This window comes from Balaenoptera physalus (genome assembly GCF_965194825.1).
Source record: "Balaenoptera physalus genome assembly, chromosome: X".
Classification (NCBI taxonomy): domain Eukaryota; kingdom Metazoa; phylum Chordata; class Mammalia; order Artiodactyla; family Balaenopteridae; genus Balaenoptera; species Balaenoptera physalus.
Window position 1 is genome coordinate 29,596,680 of NC_138903.1, and position 13,898 is coordinate 29,610,577.

At 37.9% G+C, this 13,898-nt stretch overlaps 1 protein-coding gene across 5 annotated transcripts in view; it reads right to left on the bottom strand.

Moving 5' to 3' along the window:
• DMD (dystrophin) overlaps positions 1-13,898 on the bottom strand; it is a 2,259,822-nt gene that overhangs the window by 1,175,985 nt on the left and 1,069,939 nt on the right. The gene's annotated exons all lie outside the window — the stretch shown is intronic.

Genomic DNA, 13,898 nt, shown 5'->3' on the forward strand with positions numbered 1-13,898 from the left:
ATAGTGGCATTATACAAAGATTTCACTTGAGTTTGTGGCAGGAGGTTATTCTACATCAGACTGTTTTTTAAAACTTTTAGATCTATAGGCATTTAAACAAATATTCCAAAGTTTAATATTGGAGTACAGGTGGGAGGCATATAATTGATACATGCACACTCTGTGGAGCACTGTTCAGTAGAACTTTCTGCAAGGATGGACATATTCTGTATCTGCACTGTCCAATACATCCCACTAGCCACGTGTGGGTACTGAGTGCTCGAAACATGGCAAGTATGACTGGGGATATTAATTTTTAATTTAATTTAATCTAATTTAACTTAAATTTTAAAAGCTACAATGTGTCAAGTGTCAATTGTAATTGCACAGTGCAGATCTAGTGTCTTCCCTCTGAAAGCAAATAGTTAAAGACAGACAGATAAGATATGTAGACATAAATATAGATATATACAATATGGCAACATCAAAAACACTGTCAGAGAAGTAAGTAATCATCTTGACTGGACTATTCCCCGAGCACACCAAATGCCGGGAATGCTCATAAAATAATCCATATATTTTTAAATATTTAAAAAGATTCTCCAATTTAAAGAAGTAGTCACAAGTGAATAGAGAGCTCTTTAAATTTATTTTAAAAAGAGTTCCATGAACTAGAATTACTGGATCTAAGGTCAAAGAGTGCAAAATGCTAAAAGAGCCTATAGACAACAGAATACATCCAATCAGGAAAAACTGTAATATACAAGAAAACAAATTAAAATTTAGCATAATAAATGAAATGAAACACTATAAAAGGACAGTCTTTTTTTAAAAGTATTTATAGACTAGCTGGAATATATACATTTTAAATTATGCCATCAAGGGCAGCAAATGAAAACTCAGTTTCATCTCATCAGTAGCAAAACTCCAAAGGTAATAGAAACATTTTACTATCTTGGATTCTACTTGAAAATTTCTAAGTACACAGACTTGGGTGTTTGGGGATTAGATGCTCCCGGGATGCCATATCAATTAGCAGGTGAAACTTCTGGGTTATCTTGAAAGTCAGTTTCACAAAGACATTACTGAATTGTTTACACAAGCATGTACAGAACCATGGAAAGTTCTAGCTTGTTACTTGAACTGAAAAGTCCATGAAAATAAAGTAGCCACAATATGCTGTTAAAGGTAAGAACCTAGACGAAGCTCCAAAATTCACATATTCTTAATTCTCAACTTTGGTCTTCTAAATTCTCTGTCCTTAGCATCTAATTGGCACACGTTTCCCAATACTTTAAATTTGTTCTCCATTAAAAGGTAAATGCTATTTGCAAAGGACTCCGAGCATTTAGAAGAGAAAAATAAGCACATTCTAAGTAAATATATAATATTCAAATATTCACAACTACCAAGAGCTACAGCGGGATGTGGGGCATCTCAAATTTTAACTACATTCGCTCAAAAAAAAGAGAAAATAAGAAAAATACTTGTACTACAACAAAACGACAACAAGAACAATGAGAACAAACTGGTGTTCTTTGAGTTAAACAGTTTTGAATTATCCTTTTCTAACAGAGTGGCTTCTATTTTATCTACATTGAGTTTTGTTTTGTTTTTTTTTACATGAAATTATATGAAGAGTAGAATCAGAACACCATCTTGTCTTTATAAATGATGAAAAGAAATTATCAATGGCCTCCTTAATGTCATGATCATAATCTCTTTATTCTAAGCATCTAATGGAATAATCAATTAGTATTACTAACAGAGAAACAAACATAATTGAATATCTCAGGGGTAATATTTGAGCTTAAATACCTTGTTTGGTTAGCCACATTATTCCAATTATTCTAATTTATATAACAACAATAACCACCATCATCACCACAACAAAACAGTAATCTCTGGAGTAGGTACTATTATTCTCCCAATTTGACAGAGGAGGAAAGAGAGGCACAGAGAGGTTTGTGAAAGATTTGAAAACACTGACATAACCATGATAAAAATGGAATGCCTTATACTGTGTACCAAATTACTGTGTATTGCATGATTTCATATGTATTTCATAATAATTCTGTGAGATAGAATCAGCATTATTTTATCCTATTTTACACAAGAGAAAATTGAGCGCCCATAAGATTAAGTCATATATCCAAGATCACAGAAGTAGAGGCAATTTCCTGGTGGTCCAGTGGTTAAGACACCGCACTTCCATTGCAGGGGGCATGCGTTCAATCCCTGCTCCTGGTCGGAGAACTAAGATCCCGCAAGCCACATGGCGTGGCCAAAAAAAGAATCATAGAAGTAGAAAGCTTTAGACCAATATTAGAACCCTGATGATCTAGTTACAAGTTAAGCTCTCTTTCAAACATACTCTGCTGCTTCTAGGGGTATTTCAATGAAGATGAATCAAACAGATTTGAACATATCTTATTCCAACTCACAGTAAAAGTAACCTGATAGTTTGGATGCAGTCAGGGATGGCATTCAAAATATTTACCCATTAATGCAGCATGGGCACCAAGGTACCAGAAGGAATGCCTGGTCACTTGGTATGGACACTGACAGTCTATAGGCTCATTGGCAACTGTGTACAGCTCAATTACTGTACCCCATTGCCGATGTATACTACTTGCAAACTGAGTAACTGCTGCATAAATAGAGATACAGGTCTGAGAAAGAAGCAGTTAGTAGCCTCTGCATATTTGTCAATGTTTAGATGATACCTGGGTTCTGATAAGCAACAACATTTTAAAGAGGAATATTGGAAAATTAAGAGAAAAAACTGGCATAAATGTGCCTTGAGGAGTATGAACAAGACAGTGAAGAGCCCAGAAAATTTCATTTCAGACACACCTATAGATAGTTGATTACAAATGAGAAAATTTAGGGTAGCAAGGAGACAGGAAAGAAGGTAATGAAAAGTTTTGGAGTCACTCTGTTCTCAGGTGGTTCGAATTCTGTCCCCACTGCTTACCTGCTGTTTGACACTCAGAAAGAGTCAATGGCTGATTCTCAGTCCTCAGCTTATTTATCACCATAATTTGATTCAGAGGATTCCTCTTCTTGGGAATATTGATTTGGCTTCCTAGACTACAAACACATACTTCCTCTGACCTCAAAGACTGCCTTTACTCAGTCTCCCATGCTGGTTCCTCCTCATCTCCCCGACCTCTAAATATAGGGTGTCCTAGGCCTTGATCTATATTTCCATTTGTTCAGGCCAACAACTTCGAATCCTTCTTGACTCTTTATCTCAAACCCCACAGGCAATCCATCAGAAAATCCTATGGGTTCTTACCTCAAAAGACATCCAGAAAGCAATGTTATAACTGTGCTCACTACTACCACACTAGTCAAAAGACCCCCATCATCTCTCGTGAGTCTAGATGTTTCAAAATAGCCTACTAAATGGTATCCCTGTTCCTGTCTTTGCTCCCTAATGATACATTCTCAACACAGCTGACAGGGAAAGCCAGCTCAACTCTCCAAAAGCTTCCCTTCTCACTCTGAGTAAAAGCTCAAAGCCTAACCATGGCTTCACCTGACCTTAATCTCCTTAGCCTCTCTGACCTCTTCTGCTACTAAACACCTTGATATTTCAGCCCCAGACACACTCTTTCTTTTTCTCTGACACTCTAGGCACACTCCTACCTCCTCGGGCTATGCATTTATTCTTCTCTCTGCCTTAAATGCTCCTACCTCGGGTATTTGTAAATTCCTCATTAGATCGTTACTTAAATGGCACTTTCTCAGTGAGGCCTTCTACTGCGACTCTATCTACACACACACACACACACACACACACACACACACACACACACACACTCTCACACCCCTTAGCTCTCATTCCCCCTTCATTTTCATCTTTGGCATTTATCACTAACATTCTATATGTTTTACATATTAATCTGCTTAATTTCCATCTTGCCCACAGGAATATAAACTGTATAAGGTCACATATCCTTTTGCATTTCCTTCTTCATGCTATCTGCAGTGCCTAGAATAGTGTCTGGTACATAGTAGATGCATAATAAAGTGAGGCCTATCATAGCATCATGCCTCCATATACAATACTACAGTCTCAAGAGAGATTCTCCTGTTTATCATGAAGAAGCAAACTGCCACATTGTAGAGAAGGCCACATGGACTCTAGTAGTTGAGGCTTCGGTTCTGCGGTTACAAGGAGCTGAATTTTGCCAATAACCAGTGAGCTTAGAAGAGGACCTAGAGCCCAGATGAGACTGCAGCCCTGGATGACACCTTGATTTCGGCCTGGTGTAGGAGAGATTAACCAAGATGGCGGAGTAGAAGGACGTGCTCTCACTCCCTCTTGCAAGAACACCAGAATCACAACTGGCTGCTGGACAATCATCGAGAGGAAGACACTGGACTTGACCAAGGAGGATACCCCATGTCCAAGGACAGAGGAGAAGCCACAGTGAGACGGTAGGAGGGGCGCAATCAGAGTAAAATCAAATCCCATAACTGCAGGGTGGGTGACTCACAGACTGGCGAACACTTCTACCACAGAAGTCCACCCACTGGAGTGAAGGTTCTGAGCTCCACGTCAGGCTTCCCAACCTGGGGGTCCGGCAATGGGAGGAGGAATTCATAGAGAATCAGACTTTGAAGCCTACTGGGAATTGACTGCAGGACTTCAACAGGACTGGGGGAAACAGAGACCCCACTCTTGGAGGGTGCACACGGAATAGTGTGTGCATCGGGACCCGGGGGAAGGAGCAGTGACCCTGGGGGAGACTGAACCAGACCTACCTGCTAGTGTTGGAGGGTCTCCTGCAGAGGCGGGGGCTGGTACTGTTTCACCGTGGGGACAAGGACACTGGCAGCAGAGGTTCTGGGAAGTACTCCTTGGCGTGAGCCCTCCCAGAGTCTGCCATTAGCCCCACCAAAGAGCCCAGGTAGGCTCCAGTGTTGGCTTGCCTCAGGCAAAACAACCAACAGGGAGGGAACCCAGCCCCACCCATCAACAGTCAAGTGGATTAAAGTTTTACGGAGCTCTGACCACCACAGCAACAGTCAGCTCTACACACCACCAGAGCCTCCCATCAAGCCTCTTAGATAGCCTCAACCACCAGAGGGCAGACAGCAGAAGCAAGAAAAACTACAATCCTGCAGCCTGTGGAACAAAAACCACATTTACAGAAAAACAGACAGGATGAAAAGGCAGAGGGCTATATACCAGATGAAGGAACAAGAAAAAACCCCAGAAAAACAACTAAATGAAGTGGAGATACGCAACCTTCCAGAAAAAGAATTCAGAATAATGATAGTGAAGATGATCCAGGACCTCGGAACAAGAATGGAGGCAAAGATCAAGAAGATGCAAGAAATGTGTAACAAAGACCTAGAAGAATTAAAGAACAAACAAACAGAGATGACCAATACAATAACTGAAATGAAAACTACACTAGAAGGAATCAATAGCAGAATAACTGAGGCAGAAGAACAGATAAGTGACCTGGAAGACAGAATGGTGGAATTCACTGCTGCAAAACAGACTAAAGAAAAAAGAATGAAAAGAAATGAAGACAGCCTAAGAGACCTCTGGGACAACATGAAACGCAACAACATTGGCATTATAGGGGTCCCAGAAGGAGAAGAGAGAGAGAAAGGACCAGAGAAAATATTTGAAGAGATTATAGTCGAAAACTTCCCTAACATGGGAAAGGAAATAGCCACCCAAGTCCAGGAAGCGCAGAGAGTCCCATACAGGATAAACCCAAGGAGAAACACGCCGAGACACATAGTAATCAAATTGCAAAAATTAAAGACAAAGAAAAATCATTGAAAGCAGCAAGGGAAAAACGACAAATAACATACAAGGGAACTCCCATAAGGTTAACAGCTGATTTCTCAGCAGAAACTCTACAAGCCAGAACGGAGTGGCATGATATACTTAAAGTGATGAAAGGGAAGAACCTACAACCAAGATTACTCTACCTGGCAAGGATCTCATTTAGATTTGATGGAGAAATCAAAAGCTTTACAGACAAGCAAAAGCAAAGAGAATTCAGCACCACCAAACCAGCTCTACAACAAATGCTAAAGGAACTTCTCTAAGTGGGAAACACAAGAGAAGAAAAGGACCTACAAAAACAAACCCAAACAATTAAGAAAATGGTCATAGGAACATACATATCGATAATTACCTTAAACGTGAATGGATTAAATACTCCAACCAAAAGACACAGGCTTGCTGAATGGATACAAAAACAAGACCCATATATATGCTGTCTACAAGAGACCCACTTTAGACCTAGGGACACATACAGACTGAAAGTGAGGGGATGGAAAAAGATATTCCATGCAAATGGAAATCAAAAGAAAGCTGGAGTAGCTATACTCATATCAGATACAATAGACTTTAAAATAAAGAATGTTACAACAGACAAAGAAGGACACTACATAATGATCAAGGGATCAATCCAAGAAGAAGATATAACAATTATAAATATATATGCACCCAACATAGGAGCACCTCAATACATAAGGCAACTGCTAACAGCTATAAAAGAGGAAATCGACAGTAACACAATAAGAGTGGGGGAATTTAACACCTCACTTACACCAATGGACAGATCATCCAAAATGAAAATAAATAAGGAAACAGAAGCTTTAAATGACACAATAGACCAGATAGATTTAATTGTTATTTATAGGACATTCCATCCAAAAACAGCAGATTACACTTTCTTCTCAAGTACGCACGGAACATTCTCCAGGATGGATCACATCCTGGGTCACAAATCAAGCCTCAGTAAATTTAAGAAAATTGAAATCATATCAAGCATCTTTTCTGACCACAACGCTATGAGATTAGAAATGAATTACAGGGGAAAAAACATAAAAAACACAAACACATGGAGGCTAAACAATAAGTTACTAAATATTCAAGAGATCACTGAAGAAATCAAAGAGGAAATCAAAAAATACCTAGAGACAAATGACAATGAAAACATGAGAACCCAAAACCTATGGGATGCAGCAAAAGCAGTTCTAAGAGGGAAGTTTATAGCTATACAAGCCTACCTCAAGAAACAAGAAAAATCTCAAGTAAACAATCTAACCTTACACCTAAAGAAACTAGAGAAAGAAGAACAAACAAAACCCAAAGTTAGCAGAAGGAAAGAAATCATAAAGATCAGAGTGGAAATAAATGAAATAGAAACAAAGAATAGAATAGCAAAGATCAATAAAACTAAAAGCTGGTTCTTTGAGAAGATAAACAAAATTGATAAGCCATTAGCCAGACTCATCAAGAAAAAGAGGGAGAGGACTCAAATCAATAAAATCAGAAATGAAAAAAGAGAAGTTACAACAGACACCACAGAAATACAAAGCATCCTAAGAGACTACTACAAGCAACTCTATGCCAATAAAATGGACAACCTGGAAGAAATGGACACATTCTTAGAAAGGTATAATCTTCCAAGACTGAACCAGGAAGAAACAGAAAATATGAACAGACCAATCACAAGTAATGAAATTGAAACTGTGATTAAAAATCTTCCAACAAACAAAAGTCCAGGACCAGATGGCTTCACAGGTGAATTCTATCAAACATTTAGAGAAGAGCTAACACCCATCCTTCTCAAACTCTTCCAAAAAATTGCAGAGGAAGGAACACTCCCAAACTCATTCTATGAGGTCACCATCACCCTGATACCAAAAACAGACAAAGACACTACAAAAAAAGAAAATTACAGACCAATATCACTGATGAATATAGATGCAAAAATCCTCAACAAAATACTAGCAAACAGAATCCAACAGCACATTAAAAGGATCACACACCATGATCAAATGGGATTTATCCCAGGGATGCAAGGATTCTTCAATATACGCAAATCAATCAATGTGATACACCATATTAACAAATTGAAGGAGAAAAACCATATGATCATCTCAATAGATGCAGAAAAAGCTTTTGACAAAATTCAACACCCATTTATGATAAAAACTCTCCAGAAAGTGGGCATAGAGGGAACCTACCTCAACATAATAAAGGCCATATATGAGAAACCCACAGCAAACACCATTCTCAATGGTGAAAAACTGAAAGCATTTCCTCTAAGATCAGGAACGAGACAAGGATGTCCACTCTCACCACTATTATTCAACATAGTTCTGGAAGTCCTAGCCATGGCAATCAGAGAAGAAAAAGAAATAAAAGGAACACAAATTGGAAAAGAAGAAGTAAAACTGTCACTGTTTGCAGATGACATGATACTATACATAGAGAATCCTAAAGATGTCACCAGAAAACTGCTAGAGCTAATTAATGGATTTGGTAAAGTTGCAGGATACAAAATTAATGCACAGAAATCTCTTGCATTCCTATACACTAATGATGAAAAATCTGAAAGAGAAATTATGGAAACACTCCCATTTACCACTGCAACAAAGAGAATAAAATACCTAGGAATAAACCTACCTAGGGAGACAAAAGACCTGTATGCAGAAAACTATAAGACACTGATGAATGAAACTAAAGATGATACCAACAGATGGAGAGATATACCATGTTCTGGGATTGGAAGAATCAATATTGTGAAAATGACTACACTACCCAAAGCAATCTACAGATTCAGTGCAATCCCTATCAAATTACCAATGGCATTTTTTACGGAACTAGAACAAAAAATCTTAAAATTTGTATGGAGACACAAAAGACCCCGAATAGCCAAAGCAGTCTCGAGGGAAAAAAACGGAGCTGGAGGAATCAGACTCCCTGACTTCAGACTATACTACAAAGCTACAGTAATCAAGACAATATGGTACTGGCACAAAAACAGAAACATAGATCAATGGAACAGGATAGAAAGCCCAGAGATAAACCCACGCACCTATGGTCAACTAATCTATGACAAAGGAGGCAAAGATATACAATGGAGAAAAGACAGTCTCTTCAATAAGCGGTGCTGGGAAAACTGGACAGCTGCATGTAAAACAATGAAATTAGAACACTCCCTAACACCATACACAAAAATAAACTCAAAATGGATTAGAGACCTAAATGTAAGACTGGACATTATAAAACTCTTAGAGGAAAACATAGGAAGAACACTCTTTGACATAAATCACAGCAAGATCTTTTTTGATCCACTTCCTAGAGTAATGGAAATAAAAACAAAAATAAACAAATGGGACCTAATGAAACTTCAAAGCTTTTGCACAGCAAAGGAAACCATAAACAAGACAAAAAGACAACCCTCAGAATGGGACAAAATATTTGCAAATGAATCAACGGACAAAGGATTAATCTCCAAAATATATAAACAGCTCATGCAGCTCAATATTAAAGAAACAAACACCCCAATCCAAACATGGGCAGAAGACCTAAATAGACATTTCTCCAAAGAAGACATACAGACGGCCACAAAGCACATGAAAAGATGCTCAACATCACTAATTATTAGAGAAATGCAAATCAAAACTACAATGAGGTATCACCTCACACCAGTTAGAATGGGCGTCATCAGAAAACCTACAAACAACAAATGCTGGAGAGGGTGTGGAGAAAAGGAAACCCTCTTGCACTGTTGGTGGGAATGTAAATTGATACAGCCACTATGGAGAACAATATGGAGGTTCCTTAAAAAACTAAAAATAGAATTACCATATGACCCAGCAATCCCATTACTGGGCATATACCCAGAGAAAACCGTAATTCAAAAAGACACATGCACCCGAATGTTCATTGCAGCACTATTTACAATAGCCAGGTCATGGAAGCACCCTAAATGCCCATTGACAGACAAATGGATAAAGAAGATGTGGTACATATATACAATGGAATATTACTCAGCCATAAAAAGGAATGAAATTGAGTCATTTGTTGAGACGTGGATGGATGTAGAGACTGTCATACAGAGTGAAGTAAGTCAGAAAGAGAAAAACAAATATCGTATATTAATGCATGTATGTGGAACCTAGAAAAATGGTACAGATGAACCAGGTTGCAGGGCAGAAGTTGAGACACAGATGTAGAGAACAAATTTATGGACACCAAGGGGGGAAAACTGTGGTGGGGTAGGGATGGGGGTGTGCTGAATTGGGCGATTGGGATTGACATGTATAAAGTGATGTGTATAAAATTGATGACTGATTAAAAAAAATAAAATAAAATGTTTCAGGTGTAAAGCAAAAAAAAATACTACAGTCTCTCCCACTTCACCCACAGTTCAAAAGCTCTATGAAGGTGTACATGTGTAACAATCCTGGTAGTTATACATACAGTGGTCACAGAACCAGCCCATGAGTTTAGGTGCTACAAGCTGAGGAAAGTAAAGTTGGATTCAATGAAAGTCTCCTGGAAACTCCAGATGAGATTGAGAGTTGGGCACAACTCACTCTCCAACAGGATTGTTATGTAGTCCTGATAACAGGAATAAACAATGACCCAAATAGAAAACAAGTAGTACCATGTAAAGTTCATTAAGTCAAAACTTAATAGAATCCTGCCTTGGCTGAGGAAGAGAAAACAAAGGGGAAAAAAACCCCAACATGGTACTTGTAACATTTATTACAGAATAAAGAAAAAATATCATATTGAAAAAAATTAGAGGGAGTATAAACTCCCAACAGCAGTCTACCAAACAAAAGTTCAGGAAACAATTCTGGCATCTTCACTGAGATATCATGGACTTCATAAAAAAGCAGCATAAAATCATAAGGCTAGAAGATGTTGAATTTAACAGAAATGGAATGAAATACCAAGGCAACAGAGACACTGATCTCATAAGGAAGAAACTAAAGCTGCATTATCACGATCCAAATTAATATTGGAGATTGTAAAATGTAGACCTGATACTGAACAAAAGAAAAGGGAATGTTTCTTGACTATGGTACTAACCAGCATTCTTTGGACTCAGTAGCAAATAAACAAGTATTCCCATTTGTCAAGTAGAGAGTTATAGTATTTTCAAGTACCCTAATTAAGTTGTTCCTGTATTTCCAGACTGTGCAAAATCCTTGGCTATGCTGACATGTGGGGATGTTTTGTTATCCACTAGGAAATAAGTGTAACAACACTTTACTGGTCTCAGAAACTTGGGGATTACTTTTTTCTCAGATGTTTTTCAAATGTTTCAACATTTTCAGTCTTTCTTCCTCTTCCATGGTTCCAACTCTCTCTTTCTATTTATTGATATATATATATACATATATATATGTGTGTATATATATATATATTAGCTTCCCCCTTGTTTTCAAGGCCACAAATATTATCTGAATGTTCTTCAACGATGACACCCATTTTCTTCCATGCATTTCATCTTCAATGTTAGTCCAAATATCTATAGCCAGATTTTAGCCCTCACTACTTTACAGAAACTTATTTCATGAAAGGCTCCAAATATTTTTCCTGCCAGGTACAATGCTTCTTAAAGCATTAAGTACCAATAACTAAGACAACCTCTTTAAAATCACCTTGTTCGGGGCTTCCCTGGTGGCACAGTGGTTGAGAATCTGCCTGCCAATGCAGGGGACACGGGTTCGAGCCCTGGTCTGGGAAGATCCCACATGCCACGTAGCAACTGGGCCCGTGAGCCACAATTACTGAGCCTGCGCATCTGGAGCCTGTGCTCCGCAACAAGAGAGGCCGTGATGGTGAGAGGCCCGCGCACCGCGATGAAGAGTGGTCCCCACTTGCCGCAACTAGAGAAAGCCCTCGCACAGAAACGAAGACTCAACACAGTCATAAATAAATAAATAAATAAATAAATAAATAAATAAATAAATAAATAAATAAAAGAACGTGAATTTCTAAAAAAAAATCACCTTGTTCATGAAAACATGTCTGCCCTTGACATTAAGATCTTTCTATAATCTTTCTTCCTCTAGAAACTCATCCAGCTTTTCTGTATGTGTGCCTATTTCCTTATGTATCTCTGTTTATCATATATGTATGTGTATGAATACATATGTATAATACGGATATAATATTTTTAATTGTAAAAGTATATATTTTATAACAGAATGCAGTTTTGAAATTGTTTTTTCTCAACAGAGAAAAATACTTTACTCAGTATATATTCCGTATATGATCATATGTTCAGAAGCTACTACTCAGATTCTAAAGTATCTAGTACACATAACTTCAAGTAAAGGCATGAGTGAACCATTGCATGAGCAATGTATTGTACATTTTCAAATATATAATGGGTTCATGAAAATTCTGAGAGATCATCAGGAAGTTATGAATTCTAAAGTGTATAACTTCAAGTGCAAAATAAAAGGCAATTCAAATCACTATGCTGGGCACACAAAACTAATATAATATTGTATGTAAATTATAATTCAAAAAATAAGATAACTGATCAAAAAAGGCAATTTAGTTGTATTATTAAAAAAAAGAAACATAATTAAGTTTTAAGCAAAGTATACAGGAAAGAGAAGTTTACTAGTTCTTTAATAAGCTGATTAAAAACACTCATGACCTCTTGTCCTCCTTCTTTACCGGCATCTCTTAAAGGCCTCTTCTTTTCATGACATCTTTTCTAATTAATATGAAAGTAAGTTCCACATCCCCCAGAGTCCTACTCTGACTATAGAAGCAATTAATTTTCTATTCACTTAAGATTCTATAATGAAGTTTTACCCTTTGACAGAAAAAGTAATTTATTCACTCAAATGTTTATTCAGAAGTTGTTATATCCTTCATATTGGTAGCAGAGCCTGACTTAAAACGTGCCTGCAGAACTGAAAAAAAAATCACTTATTCACATAATCAAACATTAATTGGATTAAATACCAGGTACTATGTTACACACTGTATACCAAAACCAAACTAAGCCAAACCAAAAGCGAACGAACAAACAAACAAAACCCAAACAGATTAAGTTCCAGTCCCTAGTTTCTAGAAACCAACAATATAATCAATGTAACAATGGCGAGAAATCAGTTTGGATAAGCAGATAGGAATTAGGTCATGGTAGTCTGCATAAGGGCAACATGAAGACAGTGACTTTGCCAATGCCTTTCAGTCAAAGGCCACCAGGAACCTGCCTGTAGATGAACAAAGTTAATTTGATTTACTAGTTGCAACAAGAGACATGGCATGTGATAGGGAACTATGGGGGTATGTCTCTAAGAGGATGTTACAAATAGTTTATAGGGTTTGGGCTTGTGTAAGGTGATGTGGGTGGTCAAGGAAGCAAGGCTTTGCCTTTAATTAGATGCTGTAAGGAAGTGGAGGTGATTCTATGATTGGCTATCTTAAATCTTCGTATCTAGATGGCAGAAAGAATGTAGAGAGGCTAAAGCCATTATTAGTAAAGGTGCATAATCTGTCATATTAGTGAAGAGGAGGGATATTTGGTCATTTTGGGTGGTTTGGACAATGTTAGTATTTTTTACTGTATTGAGACATAATTACACAATGGTCACGTTTTTGTCGTGATCCATCATGATTGTGGAGTGGCCTTGTCTGAGGTGAGCATTCTGAGTTGTTTGTCATATTCAACATGAGAATATTACAGACTAGCTGCGAGCACTAGTACAGCATCTAGCACCTCCAAGGCCTAACTGTAGTGCCAAGCCAGCTCCTGGGTCTCAGTGGCTGCTCTTTTCTTTCTCAAATGAATGTAAACAGAGGCATAACAGGATACTACTTATGTTTTAGTAAGTTCACTCTGGCAGAAGTGATGTGAAAACTTCTAAAGTAATACAACATTAGTGGCAGTGAAGACCAGCTAGGGACTGTCATCTTAAACCAAAGTCAGCCATGATATTAGCTTTAGTCAGGGTTGTGGTGATGGGAATAGAGAGAATTGGACAGTTTCAAGAGCTGTTAAGGGAATGAGATTAAATGAACTTGTCAAAGGGTAGACTTGTGAATGGTAGGAAAAAAATCTAGATGACCCAGTTAGCTTTTAGGTTTCTGGATGAGGTTG